The following is a 20,303-nucleotide window of genomic DNA, read 5'->3' as shown; positions in this document are numbered from 1 at the left end:
TTACAGACACTGTGCTAGTTCCTGGTTTTGGGCATTGGGTGATTACAGACACTGTGCTAGTTCCTGGCTCTGGGCAGTTGGTGATTACAGGCATTGTACTAGTTCTGGCCTTTGGGCAGTTGGTCATTACAGACACTGTGCTAGTTCAAGGCTCTGGGCAGTTAGTGATTACAAACACTGTGCTAGTTCCTGGCTCTGGGCAGTTGGTAAATAACAGACACTGTGCTAGTTCCTGGCTCTGGGCAGTTGGTGATTACAGACACTGTGCTAGTTCAAGGCTCTGGGCAGTTGGTGATTACAGGCACTGTGCTAGTTCAAGGCTCTGGGCAGTTGGTGATTACAGACACTGTGCTAGTTCCTGGCTGTGGGCAGTTGGTGATTACAGACACTGTACTAGTTCCAGGCTGTGGGCAGTTGGTGATTACAGACACTCTGCTAGTTCCTGGTTTTGGGCATTTGGTGATTACAGACACTGTGCTAGTTCCTGGTTTTGGGCAGTTGGTGATTACAGGCATTGTACTAGTTCCGGCCTTTAGGCAGTTGGTCATTACAGACACTGTGTTAGTCCCTAGTTCTGGGTAGTTGGTGACTACAGACACTGTGTTAGTCCCTAGTTCTGGGTAGTTGATGACTACAGACACTGTGCAAGTTCCTGGCTCTGGGCAGTTGGTGATTACAGACACTGTGCTAGTTCAAGGCTCTGGGCAGTTGGTGATTACAGACACTGTGCTAGTTCCTGGCTGTGGGCAGTTGGTGATTACAGGCACTGTGATAGTTCCTGGTTTTGGGCAGTTGGTGATTACAGACACTGTGCTAGTTCCTGGCTCTGGGCAGTTGGTGATTACAGACACTGTGCTAGTTCCAGGCTGTGGGCAGTTGGTGATTACAGGCACTGTGATAGTTCCTGGTTTTGGGCAGTTGGTGATTACAGACACTGTGCTAGTTCCTGGCTCTGGGCAGTTGGTGATTACAGACACTGTGCTAGTTCAAGGCTCTGGGCAGTTGGTGATTACAGACACTGTGCTAGTTCCTGGCTGTGGGCAGTTGGTGATTACAGACACTGTACTAGTTCCGGCCTTTGGGCATTTAGTGATTACAGACACTGTGCTAGTTTAAGGCTCTGGGCAGTTGGTGATTACAGACACTGTGCTAGTTCAAGGCTCTGGGTAGTTGGTGATTACAGACACTGTGTTAGTTCCTGGCTGTGGGCAGTTGGTGATTACAGACACTGTGCTAGTTCCTGTCTGTGGGCAGTTGGTGATTACAGACACTCTGCTAGTTCCAGGCTGTGGGCAGTTGGTGATTACAGACACTGTGCTAGGTCCAGGCTCTGGGCAGTTGGTGATTACAGGCACTGTGCTAGTTCCTGGCTGTGGGCAGTTGGTGATTATAGACACTGTGCTAGGTCCAGGCTCTGGGCAGTTGGTGATTACAGACACTGTGCTAGTTCCAAGCTGTGGGCAGTTGGTGATTACAGGCACTGTGCTAGGTCTAGGCTCTGGGCAGTTGGTGATTACAGACACTGTGCTAGTTCCTGGCTGTGGGCAGTTTGTGATTACAGACACTGTGCTAGTTCCTGGCTGTGGGCAGTTGGTGATTACAGGCACTGTGCTAGTTACTGGCTCTGGGCAGTTGAAGATGACAGACACTGTGCTAGTTCCTGGATCTCGGCAGTTGGTGATTACAGACACTGTGCTAGTTCCTGGCTGTGGGCAGTTGGTGATTACAGACACTGTGCTAGTTACTGGCTCTGGGCAGTTGGAGATGACAGACACTGTGCTAGTTCCTGGATCTCGGCAGTTGGTGATTATAGACACTGTGCTACAAATTACTATAATGCACTGAATATTTGCAATAACATACACTAATGTGCAATAATATGATAGTGCAAAATGTTGTATCTGGTTAACGTGGTAGAAAATGCAGGAAATTATGAAAAATCATGAAAGTGGGAACAATTGAACTGCACAGGGGATTGAGGGCACCATAGTTGCCAGCTGTCCTTACAACTTATTATAGTCGCATTGTTTTGGAGTTCGATTTGTATATTTTTACCTGGAAATACTGACCAATTATACAGTATAATGTTCTATTGTTCTGCATACCTGATTACTACTCTCATTCTCTGTTTTTATTTTTTGTGTTTTAAAAAAAATATTACATATCATGTTTGGTGAACATGTCTCTATAAACTTACAGTAAACCACTGTCCACTTAAACACTGTGAAATTCTTATATGTGCATAATTGACAGCTGGAAAGAAATTACTTTCAAATGATGACAACTATAGGCACCAAGAACATGAACGTATAAATTACAGGAAGTGTGAATCAGGGACTATATAATGGGGGTTGGTTCAAGTATATATAATACGTGTAATATTGCTAACTTTACATGAGGCGCTAAATGTTCATTACTGAGAAATGTCACATAAGAGATGCAGACTTCAGCACCCATAGGCAGCAATAAATGGCAACTTGTCACTAAAGTAACGTGGTGCTTGATATCTGTATTTCATTTCAGACATCACAATCTATGCATACAACAAACAGTCTTGTGGAGAGTGCAGGTTTATGGCACCCTAAAGGCACAACATGAAATGGACATGTTTTGGGCAAACACAAGCAAGAGGCTCAGGCTCTTCTACCAGCAGAGCAAAAAGGAGGAAAACCGTCCAGGCATGGTCTGCCTAATGTTGGTGTGGCTTTACCTCCCAACATTTCCCCCTTTGTGAATCGGCACAGTACTGAAAAAAGGGTCATGGATATGTCCTGCTGGGTGCATGGTCATGTCATGTTGCAAGCATCCTAAAGTCTAAAGTGCTAGACCACACTCTCCCTCTCCTGAAAATACCTCTGAATTGCCACCCGGCACCTAATCGACACTGCTCTGCTGGTGGTGAGGGCAGGGCCCGCGCTACCACAAGGTGAACCTAGGATGTTGCAAAGGGCGCCAGGGAGCAGGGGTTGCTGACAACACTGAATATCCCCCTCACTCAGGGCTGCTGCGTGAGTTTTGGGTGCTGTTGGCACCCCTTAGGCACTGCCACAACCATGTCCTTTGCAGAACTGAAGGGGTCGTCGGGTAGCACCCGATGGGGGCTAGAGCGCCTGAAACTCTTGCACGGCCCTGGTTGACTGGGACATACCTCAAAATATTCCGTCAGGACAGTTCAAAATTAGGGACAGTTTAAAAGTATGATATAGCAGATGAAATATATGAAGAGTTACAGTCAAGGGCAATATATCCCCATCTGAAAAGTATTCAATGCAGAGACTATACTAGTAACCAATTTGCAATGCAAAGAAAATTCTAAGTGAGAGGGCATCTTAACAATCAATATACAATACAGAGAACATTCTAGTTACCACTATACAATACAGAGAGCATTCTAATGGCCGCTACACAACACATAGAGAATTCTAGCAGCCTCTACACAACACATAGAGAATTCCAGCAGTCTCTACACAGTACAGAGAAAGCTCTAGTGGCCTCTACACAACAGGTAGAGAATTCTAGTGGCCTCTTTACAACACAGCAAGAGCGAACTCTAATGGCCTCTACACAATACAGAGAATACTAATAAAATTATAGTGCTCTGTATACAATACAGGGAGCATTTTAGTGATTTCTATACAATCAATACAATTAATTGTGCATACAACCCCCCCGCCCCCCAAAAATATATTACAATTTTTTTCAGAAGACCTGCTATGCAGTGAGGTATGGTAATCCATTTTTTCTGCTATTGCGCCACCTTCTGGAAAAAACTGTCTATTCCACCGTTATTTAAGTAGGTGACCCCTAATTTGATGCAGTAGGATGTCTAGTTTCTTAAACGGCATTCCTTGTTGGCCCACCCATACCTTTCCCACACATTTTATACATTATATGCAATATAGTGCAAACTAGCAAAATAAATTAAGATTTGCCTTGTTTTGGAAATGTATATTGATACCAATCTTGTAATTGCAAAGTGTTTTTCGTGTTTGGCAAAATAAAAAAGCCTCACATATGTTTACAGTTCAATTTCTTGCAATTTTAATATAAAATAATCTACAACACTTAACTTTAAGCCATTTTTGATAGATTGTATTTGCTCCTTCAGGTGTTATAATGAAACCAAATGGTATTCTTGAAACGGCCTTTAACAAGGTGCGATTTGTGTGGATGCTGCACAGAAAAAATAAATTGATGTTGGAATGTGACCGGCCAAAATAAGCATGGGGTAAGACAAAACCTCAGTAGTGAAAGGGCCAAGATTGATGATCTTTCATGATTAATTTAAATTATAGGTCCGAAAAGTGGACATGCTCATTGAAATCTGCTTAGCGGACAAATAGACGCTCTTGAACTGACAGATGAAGCACAGGAGTGTGGTTTTCAATGCACAGAAACTGCTCCCCTAGACTAGGCCTTACCATCTATCTCACAATGGTGGACATTGCAGCCGTGGACTCCCGGAAGAGTAGGCAAACCTCCCGGACCCTGCACAATGCCGAAATTCACGGCATTGAATAGCAGGGGGGGGGGGAGTGGGCTTAATCGCGTCATTAAGCCACGCGCCTGCTATTCAATACCTTGAATTTTTGAACTTTATGGTAGGGGCGGTATGATAGTGACGTAATGATGTCATCACGTCCCCTCCTATCCTCTGTCACATGATTTGTACTCCGATCTCCCGGAGTATAGATTTTAAAAACAATGAAGGAAGTCTATTAGAGACTTTCTTCATTTTAAAAAACTCGTCAGCGGCGCCCTCCAGGTCCTGGCGCCCGAGGCAGCTGTCTAAAGCTGCCTAATGGAAGCGCTGGGCCTGGGCAGCCATGAGAGCAGCTGAGTAGACAAACCACGTATGTGGAATTGCCGTTAATATATAAGTGTATATCTCATATCCTCTACTATCGCCATCCTGAGAGGGCAATAGTGAAAGAAGGATTGCGAAAGTACAATTCCACAATGCTGTCCTTTTTAGGCAAAGCATGGGGAAGGCTATCACCGGAGATGGCCCTTGATAAATAGGGAGAAGCTCTACCTCCAATTAAATCGCCTCTTTTCTCTAGTTAATAAATAGACCCCTAAGGTCTAGAGAGGTTCACTGACCCCCGTGTTTTGGTTTTGGATCTGGATTAACTTAGTGTCCCTATTTTTTTTCTAACATCCCTATTTTTTGCTAAAATCACATAATTTGGCTCTATTTTTGTTCCAATATTATTATTAACCTCAATAACATTAATTTCCAGTCATTTCCAGTCAATTTTTGTCAGGTGACAAGAACACTGCTACCCCTGTTTCTGTGTGAGCAATGGCACTGAGCAATGTTACTGGAGACTGGAGAGTGACAAGAACACTGCTACTCCTGTTTCTGTGTGAGCAATGGCACTGAGTAATGTCACTGCAGACTGGAGAGTGACAAGAACACTGCTACCCCTGTTTCTGTGTGAGCAATGGCACTGAGCAATGGCACTGGAGACTGGAGAGTGACAAGAACACTGCTACCCCTGTTTCTGTGTGAGCAATGGCACTGAGCAATGTCACTGGAGACTGGAGAGTGACAAGAACACTGCTACCCCTCCTGTTTCTGTGTGAGCAATGGCACTGAGCAATGGCACTGGAGACTGGAGAGTGACAAGAACACTGCTACCCCTGTTTCTGTGTGAGCAATGGCACTGAGCAATGTCACTGGAGACTGGAGAGTGACAAAAACACTGATACCCCTGTTTCTGTGTGAGCAATGGCGCTGAGCAATGTCACTGGAGAATGGAGAGTGACAAGAACACTGCTACCCCTGTTTCTGTGTGAGCAATAGTGCTGGCTTTTCTGGGGAGGGAGGTACTTATGGAATCCAAAACCTGCAAGATCCAACAACGCAACAATGACATTTTTCCTTGATTCAGATCCAAGGACGTGTGAAAATACCGAGCTGGCTCTACTTGGATCCCCTAAATTCGGGTGGGCTCCGTTTTTCCGAGCATCTCTACTAAGGACAGTAACGTCTTGTTAGTTTTGGTAAAAATGAAATTATATTCATTATATATAATCCAAAAATGCTTAAAATTTAGTTTTGTGCGGTGTTCAGTATGTCAAGTATTACTACAGGCTGCTCTCCTCTCTGCGGATTACAGGTCATGTGCCTTCAGCTGCTGGAAATGTGCACTGTCCCGTGAAAATGGTGACCACTGGGAGGTGTGGTATGACAGCACAACATATAAAAGTAGTATTTAGTGTGTATGTGATGCAGCATTTACATCCTTTGATCAAAGTATTTAATAAGTTGTAAAACATATGTAGAAACAGTGTTCCCCTGGGAGGTCTGTGACTCGTCTGACAGCTAGCGGAGGACTCTTGTCATTTCTAGCCTTCATAAGATGAATGACAGGTATAGCTGCTGAAAAGAGGAGCAGCATTAACAAAAATAAAAAGGTGGAAGACCGCTGGGAGAAGCTTTAAGCATATAAAAAGTTGTTAATAATAATCATCATTTATTTATATAGCGCTACTAATTCCGCAGCGCTGTACAGAGAACTCATTCACATCAGTCCCTGCCCCATTGGAGCTTACAGTCTAAATTCCCTAACATACACACACAGACACAGACACATAGACAGAGATAGAGACTAGGGTCAATTTGATAGCAGCCAATTAACCTACCAGTATGTTTTTGAATTATTGGGCCCATTAAGATATACGCAGATATACCATTCGCTGGTTGCTTTCTGAGTGATTCTTAGTAACTTGTATAGAAATTCTGTCTCTTCAATGGCAAAGTGATCTCATTTAATGTTAAATGTGGATTGTTCTAAAAACGATGCTAGTTTGCTATACCGTAATATTTTTTAAACAATTTAAGCACCGTTTTTGTATTAAATATTTATTTTAGATTCATATTTAGCTAAATTGTTAAGGTTTCACCAAAGAAAGAGAAAGAGAAAGTTTCAGATGAATTTATTTTAGCACGGATAATTTGTTTCCTTATCACATATAATGATATATTTGTTGGACTTTTTCACTTTTTGTATTTTAAGTGTAAGTGATGGCCTAGGATGGATTAGCGCTTCAAAAAAAAAAAAGTGAAACAAATCGCTCAGATATTGTCAGCAGCTATTTATATAGCGCCACTAATTCCACAGCGCTGTACAAAGAACTCACTCACATCAGTCCCTGCCCCATTGGAGCTAACAGTCTAAATTCCCTAACATATACACACACACACACACACACACACACACACACACACACACACACACAGAGACACACAGACACACAGACCGAGAGAGACTAGTGTCAATTTAATAGCAGCCAATTAACCTACCAGTATGTTTTTTGGAGTATGGGAGAAAACCGGAGCACCCGGAGGAAACCCACGCAAACACGGGGAGAACATATAGACTCCACACAGATAAGGCCATGGTCGGGAATCAAACTCATGGCCCCAGTGCTGTGAGGTAGAAGTGCTAACCACTAAGCCACCGTGCTGCTGCACCATCATCATCATCATAATAATAATAATAATAATAATAATAATATTATAGTGACTATAAAAAGTATCTAATGTCTTAGGTGTTTTTTCACATTTTTATTTTCTTTCATTATGGAATCCAAATATATTTTTTCAGGGAATTGTTACCATTAATCAACTCAAAATACTCATATGATGTCAAAAATAAGGAGAAAAAAAATATCTCTAGAGCTTATTTTTAATTTACTGTAAACAAGAAACAGACAATAATTGATTACAGTATTCACCACCCTAGCAGAAGCACCTTTAGCTGCAATTATAGCTGTAAGTTTATTTGACTAAGTTATTAAGTAATTGATTGGAGTCCAACTGTGTACAATTAAAGTGTTTAACTTGATTTTGAAATAAATACACCTGCCTGTGTGAGGGCTCGCAGTTGGTTGTGTCTTTTAAAATAAGAGCTTCATCATGAAGATCATAGAAGATTAAAGCAAATGTGTGAAAGAGTTATTGAAAAGCACTAATCAAGGAAAGGATTTAAGAAGATTTCAAAGGCATTTAATATCACCCAGGACTGTGAATTTGCCTAGAACAGGTCGTCTTCCTAAACTTAGCATCTGTGGAAGGCGACCAAGAATCCTCTTCAACGAGTTATAATCTTCAATGGTAGAGATGGGAGGCACTTCACAAATCTATGCTTTATGGGAGGGTGGCTAAAAGCAACCCACTGTTGAAGAAAACAAAATGTACAATTTATCACGGTACTGGAATGGCCCAGACATAGCCCAGACCTTGGCCTCTCTCAGAATCTGTGAAATGACAAGAAATTGCAGTTCACAACGGCCCCTGTCCAACCAGATGAAATTTGAGCAATATTGCAAAGAAGAATGGACAGAAATTAAATTGTCCAGAGGAACAAAGCTAATTCTAACAAGTGAAAGTAAATCACATTGGTGAATACTAATGCAATCAGTTACTTATATTTTTATTTGACATCACAGAGTATTTTGTGTTGATTGGTCCCAATTGTAAACAGGGGCGGACCTAGACTTTTTTAGGGGTGGGCGATTCAGCATAGTCACGACTCTCCTTCACTCTGATTGGTTGGCCCCAGCTGGCCCCGCACCCTCCTTCACTTTGATTGGCTGTCTCAGCCGCTATTCAAAGGTATGTGGCTTGCTGCTGGGGGGGTGGGAGAGATTGCCCCCCCTCTCCCTCTGGATCCGCCACTGATTGTAAAGCACCATAATATAAGAAACTAAAAAGTGGAAAGTGCCACAGGGGATAAATAATTTTTGTAGCCACTGAAAATTTGTTACATTTTAATACAATATTGTAAAAAAGACAAGTTTATTACAATTCTTTTCTAAGCGAACTGACGTGAAACACTGAACTTAATAGAAACTTGTCAAAACATTTTGCTTTACCCTGTCACCTGTGTTTGTATATATTTTTGTATCATGTTGTGTCTTGGTTCTGTTTTCTGTATATGTAATGTACGGCGCTGCGGACCCTTTGTGGCACCTTATAAGTCAAAGATAATAATAATAATAATAATAATAATAATAACTCAACAAGGAGCGGATGTAAAGATACACGCGGTGATGACTACGGGTGTAGGTTTACTCTGCTCTACTAGACCAGACAGTGCAGGATACATACAATATGTATGTGGAATATAAACTCACAAAAGAATGCACAGAAAAAAATATAAGCAATTAATGTTACCGGTCAATAATATAGTAATTTATGATTATAAATGGATTTGTTTAAAAAAATTGTTTTTTTTTAATATATTTTTTTTCCCTTGGAAAAACATTTATTTGGCTGTCCTTAATGTATACCATACATTAAATACATTTTTATAGTTGCTACTTATTGCAAACACGTGTTTTCGCATACATACTCAGCCGTCGGCACAAGTATTTGAAACTAAAACTAGCCGGCCAGTTGGAGCAAGAGATAGGGCAGAAAACCAGTGTACCTCTCTGTATGCCCGAGTTTGACTTGGATGTGGCTGTTTGGCAGGGGTGGCCAACGCGCGGCTCCTGAGCCATATGTGGCTCTTTTGACTTGGAAATGTGGCTCCGATGCTAGCAGGGCAGATCAGTGCCCTGCCAGCGCAGCTCCGATGTTCCAGGCACCGCCAGGGGCAGTTTGTTCTCCAGGCCGCCCAGACTCCCTGTCATGTGACCTCCTCTGAACAACGTAGGGAGGTCACAGTGTGTAAGCATTCCAGTCACGGAAGGAGGAGGAGACAGTGCAGTGGGCTCTCCCTCCTTCCTTTTTCACTGGTCCAGAGGCTGTGTGAAAAGTAAATAAGAGGCATATTGTCAAATTGAATAAAATTTGGTTGGGCTCATGAGCACGTGGGGAGATCTGATGGGGTAGGTGGAGTGGTGTGATGGGCATCTGGTGAGGTCTGATGGCCTATGTGTGGTGGTCTGATCGGCATCTGGTGAGGTATGATAGCATATAGGGGGAGCGTGGAGTGATCTTGCGGCATATAAGGGACATCTGGTGAGGACTGAGGACATGTGGTAAGGTTTGATGGCATATAAGGGGCATCTGGCGAGGTCTGGTGACATATAAGGGGTATGTGGGGTGATATTGTGGCATATAAGGGACATGTGACGAGGTCTGATGGCATATGTGGGGTGGACTGATGGGCATCTGGTGAGGTCTGAGGGCATGTGGCAAGGTTTAATGGCATATAAGGGGCATCTGACAAGGTCTGGTGGCACATAAGGGGCATGTGTAGTGATCTTGTGGCATACTAGGGCATCTGGTGAGGTCTGAGGGCATGTGACAAAGTTTGATGGCATATACGGAGCATCTGGTGAGGTTTGATATCATATAAGGGGCATGTGGAGTGATCTTGTGGCATATAAGGGGTATGTGGCGAGGTGTGATGGCATTTGTAGGGTGGTCTGATGGGGATCTGGTGAGGTCTGATGGTATTCAGAAAAAAGAGGATATTGTCGCACTAGTTAGACACACCAACTACACATCTCTGTATACATTTTATCGGTATCATGTTCTCAACATTTCTAGGTATATATCGCAATCATTCTTTTATTGAGGTGCTACCATCCAGTAACCAAATAATCAGAAATAAACAAAAAGAAGATAAAATAACTGGATCCTAAAGGTGCACTGTGTAGTATTGGGTCTCTTATTTGAAATGCACATGTACCAAATAATTGGAGTAAAACATAACTTTTATTTATAGAATGTTTGATTATAAAAAGCAGCAAAATATAAATGGGAAAAAGTGAAAATAAAGTGTTTTAAAACTTTCCGTGGGTGACTCTTATTCCTTATTTATATATAATAATAGAACACCTTATCTTAAATGATCAGCTTAAGGGGAGTCAACCTCAAAATAAGCATTAATATACATAAATATGTTGATATTCCAGTAATATTGTCCCATATCAGTAGTTACTGAAAAAAATATATTGGTTTAAATCGATTATAATCCTTTTCCGATATCAGAAAAGGATTATAATCGATTTGAACCAATATATTTTTTCCATATATATTTTTTTGCACAAAACTGGCAGGTACTTAATGACTCAGGCCCATAGTCTTGATATATCCTATGAATTGCCTGTTTATCTGTATAGCCAAGAGTGTGGGTATTTTATGTACTGTTATTGTGTTTTCCTTTGTTTCTGATAACTGTGTAAAGAGCTTTTATATAGTACCAGACTGTCACCCGGCTATTTGTGACCTGTAAATTGTCAAACATTACTCTCCCTCAGGTGTTGTTCCTAATCACTTTCAGAAATTCTGGTAGTGTCTGTAACATCGTTGGATAGACTCGGGCTTCCAGCCTAATACTATATGTAACAGGTACGTCTCGATGAACTTCAATGTCTGACACTGATTCAACGCTTATTTATCATATATAATTAGTATACATATAACCACATGGCCTCATTTTGCTGCTAGTGGTCTGCACTTCTCCCCCCCCCCCCCCCCGTGAAACCCCCCTCCCTTTATTTGAGGCATAATTTTGATGTATGGGAATACTGCTGGGTTTAATGGTGGGGAGGGACTTTCAGTGAAAACTGGTAAATGAGAGGTACATTTTGCCTGCAAAGATACTTTACTTGCCCACTGATTACAGGTGTCTTGTAACCTCCCAGCTAGCCATGCTAGTGAGTTCAATTGTTGATATGGGGCAAACGACTGTGGTGGTCGGGCTAATGCAATTCTCTGAACTGAAGAAGTGCATACTCATACCACCTGTTAGATACGCTTTGTTACAGAGTGTATCTAGCCAATGATTAACAATAAGCAAGGTATTGCAGTTACAAATTAGAGCCCTACTCTCCTGTTATGCACATTAAGAAAAAAGTCCTAAAGTTTGACTTATTTAAATTAAGTTGCACCATTTTCATCTATTGCACCATTGCAATCAATTTGGGTTGATGGGTCCCAGCTCATAACTTGCACTAGGATCCATTTTCTTTTAGTGACATTAATATGTATTTTTTTTTACACTAATTTTATGTTCTTTGGTTATTTAAATGAGCGGTTTACGCCTTTATATCTGCGAGTGCATCAACAAACAGGGACAGTGTGTATCATGAATTATTTTTAAATTCTAGGTTGCTCGTTCAGAAATGTGTATTTGTAAAATGACAGCATGGAAACCATGCTTAGAATAATTGCAGCATAGTCTGTGCTATACATGGTGACTGCACAAAGATTTATAATTACAGCGCGCGGTAGAACTTTGTGATAAAATGATATGCTGTTATATTTGTTTGACAAAGTCCTGATTACACATTATGTACTTTGCATGATACGTACAGGTAATATAACAATACAGAGTTGTAAGCATTCCTCCAACCTTTGAAGTGAAATGATGAAGTTGGCAGCAGTGAGTAGAGAAGAAGGACCAGCTGGAATGCAATTTCCCAAGATAAGTGATAAGTGGAACAATTACACTTATCATATTTTGCTTTATTACAATGCAATGTATTGAGAGATGAACTATCCTGCACCATTTTCAGCATTGCCTTTATCTTTATGTTATTAACTCTATGCAGTTTAAAAGAGATCCAACCACAACGAAGGCTTCAAAAATAAGCAAATTTGCACCTAGGCAACACCATGTTGCACTGCAGGGAGGGGGCAAATCTAAATTGTGTGGACATATTTAGAGTTGAGAGTGGGCGTGTCCTAGGTCAACTCTAAATTGTAGTCTAAGACTAATGCAATCTAGTATTCGTGTACTACATACAAAAGCAGCCAGGATTTTCGATGTGTGCAAAAAAATAAATGAATGCATTTTCAGCCCTTGCATTGCAACATGGTTTGTCCAGTAGCAAATTTGCTTCGTTATTTTGCTTTGCTCCTAACTGTAAATAATGCCCTGAATGGCGATTTCTGCAAAGGTCGGCCCCAAGAGTGGAAACAGTCGGGGCCTGATTCATTAAGGAAAGTAAAGCAAAAAAACCCGAGGCTAGTGTGTATGCAGACTGAGCGATTGGATCATCGATCGCATGTAAAATCGATTAGCATAAAAAGTTGGTGGAAAATTCTGTAGTGTGTACCCAGCTTAACTTAGCACCTTGACAAAACCAAGTTCCTTTGGAGGAGGAGGTAAACTTATAATGTGAGGATAGATTTATAGTTGGGTTAGGGCATGTCCTAGATCAACTTTAACTGTTAGTGTGAACACAAAGCTATCAAATATTTGTGTGCTACATGAAAAAACAGGTAGTATTTTCCTTATGTGCAAAATAATAAACTCATTTGCACCCCTTGCATTGTAACATGGTTTTGCCAAGGTTCATAGTTACTCATCTCTTTGCTTTACTTTCCTTAATGAATTAGGCCCTCTGAGTTTACTTGCGATGGAAAAGTGCACATTTTGCCTGTGTAACAATTCTGCATCTTTGTTTTATGCAGGTTTGGGGCAAATACATTTGGAATTGTGCAATGGTTACTTATAGAGGAACTATATATAAAATAGACACTTTCTGAGGGTGAAATTTCAATACTCCGTTTAGAAATAAAAGAAGAAGAAGCTAATGTTTTTCTCCTTCCTTTTATTGTCTTGGGGTAACTGTGTGTGTACATCCACTGTGTCTATGGAAGGTAGTGAGAAAGTCTCCTGCAGAAATGTGAAAACGTTCAGGGCTGATTCATCTTCAGACGAACGTCCTGTTGCGTGCCGTATGTTGCGTGCCGTATGTTGCGTGCCGTATGTTGCGTGAAATTGCTCTGCACATGCTCATAAATGGACTATACGCCAGTGAAAGCAATTACATTCATTTCCCAAACGCAAATGACGCTTCCTACTGCCTATGACTTGAAGAGCGGAACGGGGGTTGGGAAGGGGTAGGACGCACGTAGGCAATGTACAGTAAGGGGGTGCTGAGCTCCTAATTACATGTTTTTTAGCCGTATCACATGCACCAGCTACAGGGCAGGTGTAAGTGATGACTAATAGATGACTGACACGTATGCTGCCAGCCCAGAACATGTGTCTGCAAGAAAGGGAAACTATAAAAATGCATTTTATGTGCAGTATGCATTAATAACATCCTGTTTTATGCATTTCATGTACAAAAAAAAACTTTTTAGCATGCGGCCCATATATATATATATACATCCACAAACACTTTGCACAAGGGCCCAGAGGGAAAGTCCAGTGTGTCTAGGCAGGGGCAAACGCAGAATTTTTAAGGGGGGTTTCCAAATGTTTGAATTCAGGACTAATCCAAAAAAAAAAAAAGCTCCACAATAAGCCTTCAACATACACTTTTTTAGTCCAGTCAAATTGTTTTTCAAAATAACATTGATACCGCACATCAAAATAACATTGATACCGCACATCAAAATAGCATTGATAACGCACATTAAAAATACAATTGACACTCCTCCTTAAAAATAATTTTGATAACGCACATTAAAAATACAATTGACACTCCTCCTTAAAAATAATTTTGATAACGCACATTAAAGTTAGCAATGATAATGCAGATTTAAAATATGATCAATAAAAAAAATAAACAACAAAAAACATTGATACTCTGACACCAGGTTTTGGCTATATTACATATATGCAATATGCAGCAAATATGTTATAGGATTCTCTATTTTATTAATCAGTAATTAAAGTAATTACTGAAGCCTGTCCCTTATATTAATGCTTGAATTAGATTTCATATATATATATATATATATATATATATATATATATATATATATATATATATATATATGAAATCTGATTAAAGCTTAGAGGCAGACTTCAGTACTTACTTTAGTAATGATTGATTAACTATACAATAGCGGATCCTATAACATTTTTGCTGCTTCAACTGATAAAAACAATCCTTTGCCATCTAGCTGACTTTCAGTTTATATAGTATCCAGTAACTGTAATATACAATCAAAGTAAAAAATGTAGTATATTTAAATAAAGAATATATATTCTATATTTTTATATATAATTAGCTGAACGTCCAGTGTACCTGGAACTCACCGTTCAGCCGCAGGGCAGCAGTGACGATTTCCACTGTCTGGCTATACCTGGGAAGAGCTGCTGCGGCTGTACATGCGCAGCAGCTCCATTTCGCCAGTGATAGTCTATACAGCTGTCGTGCGGGGCTGTACAACGGGGTTAGCATGATTTAGTTGTTATACTCCTTCCTGGAGTATATTGTTACCGCAGGGACTGACTGTATGAGTGTCGTCTGATTTCAGGGGACTGGCCCACCGTCCTGAGGGTCGGACTGTTTCACCAGAGTTCTGGGGAACTGGGACCTATGTGTGTGCGGCAATACAAAGATGTATTAAGGGAGGGAGGTTTGAGGCGGCCTAGTGCTTCACATCCCTCATGTCAGTGGCGCACGCAGGGGGGGTTTCTGGTTCTCCAGAAACCCCTCACCTCCGCTAACCAACGGTACTGTACAGCAGCCGCGCCGCTGTCAAAGAAGCGTCAGCGGCAGTGCTGTATTGTAGTATAATACAGCACTGCCGCGGATGCTTCTTGACAGCGCCGCGGCTGCTGTAGAATTCAGACTCGCCGAAATGGAGCTGCTGCGCATGCGCTCTATTTTTTTTTTTGGGGGGGGGGGGCGGAAACCCAACCTTCTAAATCCTGCGTTCGCCCCTGCATGTGACCACACCCCCTGTTGAAGGAGGCGTGGCCTTGTTCCTATTAAGCCATTTAAATGTTTGGAGGTGTGTTTATGTCAATGTGCTTCTTCCTGCTATCAGTTATTGCAGAGCTGACGGGAGTGTTGGGGCAATTCCGACTGGTGGGGTGATCCTGCCCCTAGAAGTCACCAATAAATGAACCCACTCCAGCTCACTTTTTGTGTCGAACACATACAAGACCCACAAAAAAATCCGACATCTGTCATCAGTTTCAATGGGACGCCCTTTGTGCTATCTATTTGCATTTTATATAGAGTCACATATTTATGTGTATGCATAAACTAATTTAAACATTAAAAAGTACAGATATAAAACATCAAATAAACATAGCCTCAATGTCTTTCTATTCTCATGACTTATTGAAGACCAAACAAGCTCCAACAAGCAGCGTTTTTGTAACAAAAAAAATGAAAATGCCAAAAACAACCTTTAGGGGGCAGTCTAAACATTGAGTTTCTTCTCCGGGTGAAATGGAACATAACAAAAAATTAGGGGGAGATGCATAGGCAAACCGAGGGGGGGGGGGAATTCGTTGTGCCTGGAAACCCCCTCCAAGCCTGGGGCACTGTATAATTTAGGTGGCTGGATGCTGTCCCCGCTTCACATGGCTCTGCTTGAAAAGGGAGAGCTGCATGCACCTAACAGTAGTGCATGCAGCATTGCCCATGTATGTTATGGGGATAGGAATGTTGGAGAGCAGCCAAGCACTGTCTAAATTTGTAGCCACGTGCATGCTGGCCACGCACACTGGTGGCGTGGTGTGGAAAACCCCCTATACAAATCCTGCATTTGCCCCTGGAAATAGAAATAGGGCTGGAAACAGAGCTTCTATGAACTTTGTGCATGACATTTTAAGTACTGATATATTGAAAGATGAGCAAATCAGATTAACTCTGGGAGAGATAGTGAAAGGGATGGTAGAAATCAGTGAGAAGAAGGCGAAAGCTTAAGAAAACAGGGCTAGCAAAGCAGGCCAAGAAGTACAGAGGGTGAAGGAACAGTAGAAGGAGCCCACAAGGAAAGAGGGCCCTGCTCATGAGAGCTTACATCCTAAAGGGAAGGGGGAGACACATTAAGGGTGGTACTAACTGGGGGAGAGAGCCAGGACAAGGAAGTTAGGAGGAGGACTGATAGACTTGAATAAAGAAATGAGTCTTAAGGGCACGCTTGAAGCCTTTGAGAGTAGATGCTAATCTGATGGAACGTGGAAGATCGTTCCACAGCAGGGAAGCAGCCCGGGCAAAGTCCTGAAGACGAGAGTGAAAGGAGGTGATCAGTGAAGTAGTGAGGCGGCGGTCACAGGCAGAGCGGAGTGGGCGGGTAGGAGTGTAGGTAGAGATGAGATTGGAGATGTAGGGAGGGGAAGATTGACTAAGAGCTTTAAAGGTGAGGGTGAGGAGTTTAAATGTAATTCTGTAGGGTAGGGGGAGCCTATGTAGTGACTGTTGGAGGGAGACTGCAGCATTGAGGATAGACTTAAGAGGGTCAAGGCGAGAATCAGGTAGGCCAGAGAGAAGGAGGTTACAGTAGTCAAGGCGAGAGATACCAAGCGAGTGAACAAGGGTTTTCGTGGCTTCCGTGGTGAGAAAGGGACGTATCTTAGATATATTCCGAAGGTGGAAGTAGCAGGATTCTAAGAGGGACAGAATGTGAGGCTTGAATGAGAGGAAGGAATCAAGGATGACCCCAAGGCAACGGACTTGGGTGACAGAAACGATGGTAGTGTTATTAACAGAAATAGAGGGGGGAGGGGGGGGTGGGAGAGTCCTGGCAGGGGGGAAGACTATAAGCTTGGTCTTGGAAATATTGAGTTTAAGGAAGCGTTGGGACATCCAAGATGAGATGGCCGAGAGACAGGAGGAGACACGAGACAGAAGGGAAGGGGAGAGATCAGGGGATGAAAGATAAATTTGGGTATCATCAGCATAGAGGTAGTACTGGAGGCCAAAGGAGCGGATGAGGACGCCAAGGGAGGAGGTGTAGAGGCAGAAAAGCAGGGGGCCAAGAACGGAGCCTTGAGGAACGCTAACAGGTAGGGAAAGAGGGGGTGATGTAGAATCATGAGTAGAGACTGAAAAGAAGCGATTGGAAAGGTAAGAGGAAAACCAGGAGAGGACAGTGTTACATAGGCCTATAGATTTGAGAGTTAGCAAAAGGAGTGCGTGGTCAATGGTATCAAAGGCAGCAGAGAGGTCAAGAAGGAAAAGAAGGGAGTAGTGTCTACTGAATTTAGCAAGGAGAAGGTCATTAGTGACCTCAGTGAGGGCAGTTTCAGTGGAGTGGAGGGGGCAAAAACCAGATTGGAGCGGGTCAAGGAGTGAGTGAGAGGAAATAAAGGAGGTGAGGCGGTTGTAGACAACCCGTTCAAGGAGTTTGGAGGCAAAAGGAACAAGCGAATTAGGGCGGTAATTAGAGAGAGAGGCGGGATCAAGGGACCGTTCCTTGAGTATGGGGGAGACAAGAACATGTTTAAAAGAGGAGGGAAAGATTCCAGAGGAGACGGAGTGGTTGAGGAGGTGAGCACGGTGGGGGCAGGCTTCAAGAGAGAGGGAGCGGAGGAGATGGGAGGGGATTGGGTCCTGTGTGCAAGTGGAGGGGGGAGAGGAAGAGAGAAGGGCATGGACTTCATCTGCAGATACCGGAGTGAAGGAAGAGAAGGAGGGTGAGTCAGCAGGAGGGGAGGGGAGAAAGGAGATAGCAGCAGCAGAGGGTGAGAAAGGGGACAGAATGGGCATGGAGGGGGAAGAGGGTGGGGTAAGAAGGGACTGATGGAAGATGTCATGACATATAGACTCAATCTTGGAGGTGAAGTGGGTAGCAAAGTCGACAGCAGAGAGCGTGGGGGGAGTGGGAGATGGGGAGGAGAGAGGAGAGGAGGGAGCTGAAGGTGGCAAAAGCCGACGGGGGTTAGAGGATAGGGAAGAAATGAGAGCTTTAAAGAAAGATTGTTTAGAGAGGGATAGGGCTGAACTGTAAGAAGCAAGCATGAACTTGAAGTCGAGGAAGTCAGCATGAGTGCGTGACTTTCTCCAAAGTCTGCACTGCGGGATCATTTTTGAAGATAGCAGGTAAGTTTAGTGTGCCATGGTTGCGGTGGGGACTGACAAAGCTTGACAGTGACAGCCGGGGCGACAGAGTCAAGAGCAGCGGTAAGAGTGCGATTGTAAAAGGAGTTCGGGAGTATGCAGAGCCATTTTACGTGGGTTTAAAACAAACGCTGCGCTCAGTATGCTGCCTTAATGACTCAGGCCCTATATGTCATAGCATTTCTTGAAGGTCCAAAGCTGGTCCAGACCAACCAGATGGAAAACATTGCTCCTGATGTGAGAATGTTCACTGTTTAGTGGGTGGTGTTAGTGTGTGTGACAAGAGTAGTGAGTTCCGCAAATGAGTGAGTGACAATGAGTCTTAGGAGTAAGAGAGTGAGAACAGAGGGAGAATGAATGTGTTCTGAGCCCAGAGGGACATGCTTCAAGCTCTGTAAGAGTTGAGAGTGTCACCCACCCAGTCCAGCACCATTGCTGTGCCCCGCTCATATGTTTAGGAACAGCACTCTGAGCGGTCCTCAGTCAGAGTACAAGGCTTCCTCTTTGCTCCAGCATTTTGGTATTCTGCTTACCTGTGCGCTTACTTCGGCTTGTTTGACTACTCTTCTGATTTCAGATTGTGCTCCACTTGTGCTTATTCGTGTTACAGACTTCGGCTTGTTTGACCACTCTAATTTCTGACTTCTGATTGCACCTCAAGCTTCCTTAACAGTATACCAGCCCATCACTGAGTGGCAAATCCGAGTGACGGGACCTGCATACTCCCTACAACTAAGTGCAGCTCAAACTTCCTATTGGTGAATACCAGAGGGCTCATTAGACTGTCCTCTGCCAGCGTTAATCTCGGTTGATACTAGGAATTCAACACTTCGCGACTCCCCTGTCTGACAGAGAGTTTGAGAGAGAGGTACAAAGAGAGAGGGAGAGAAAAAGGAAAATGTGAAACAGTGACGAGGTGAAGGTAATGGAAGAACATGTTGGATATGAGATAAGGATAGCTTAAAAGACTGAATTATTAATTAATCACTTAATCTCAGTGCGAGTCGGGGGGAGAGACTCTTTTAATCTGTCCCCTACTTGCAGTTGAGCTTGGGGATGACATAGTTGGAATCCAAGAGGATCATACATGCTAAAATAAACATTATCTTTTATCCAGGAGGGGGAAAGAAACTTGGTTGTCTTAGTCAACAGGATCACCCGGGTTTGAGTCCAGAGAAGTTACAAAGATGAATTCTGCAAGTGGAGTTAAGAGGAGACAACAACCAGTTACCCACAGATACAGTAAAAAGGAGGGAAGATAATTAGATAGTGACAATCCCACAATGAGTGATTGTTAGCTCTTGAGACAAGCGGGACGATAAAGGATGCTTTTACTGCGATACAGCTGTGAATAAGTGATTTATGCTGCAATGCTTTATGAAGTTGTACCTGTGCACCAATCACTTGCTGCATCTGTTCAAGTGCTCTTTATCCTGCATGTTTGTCTATTTTAACCCAAAAACTGCTTCAATACCTACACTTAAACAGTGACATGATTAAACAAATCCTGCTCATGTTAGTGGTAAAGGAGGACCGTTTGTCAAACATGACATATTAGGGGGAGATAACAA

Source organism: Mixophyes fleayi, chromosome 1 (assembly GCF_038048845.1).
Source record: "Mixophyes fleayi isolate aMixFle1 chromosome 1, aMixFle1.hap1, whole genome shotgun sequence".
Classification (NCBI taxonomy): domain Eukaryota; kingdom Metazoa; phylum Chordata; class Amphibia; order Anura; family Limnodynastidae; genus Mixophyes; species Mixophyes fleayi.
The sequence above is the reverse complement of the archived record's forward strand: the minus strand, read 5'-3'. Positions refer to the sequence as shown.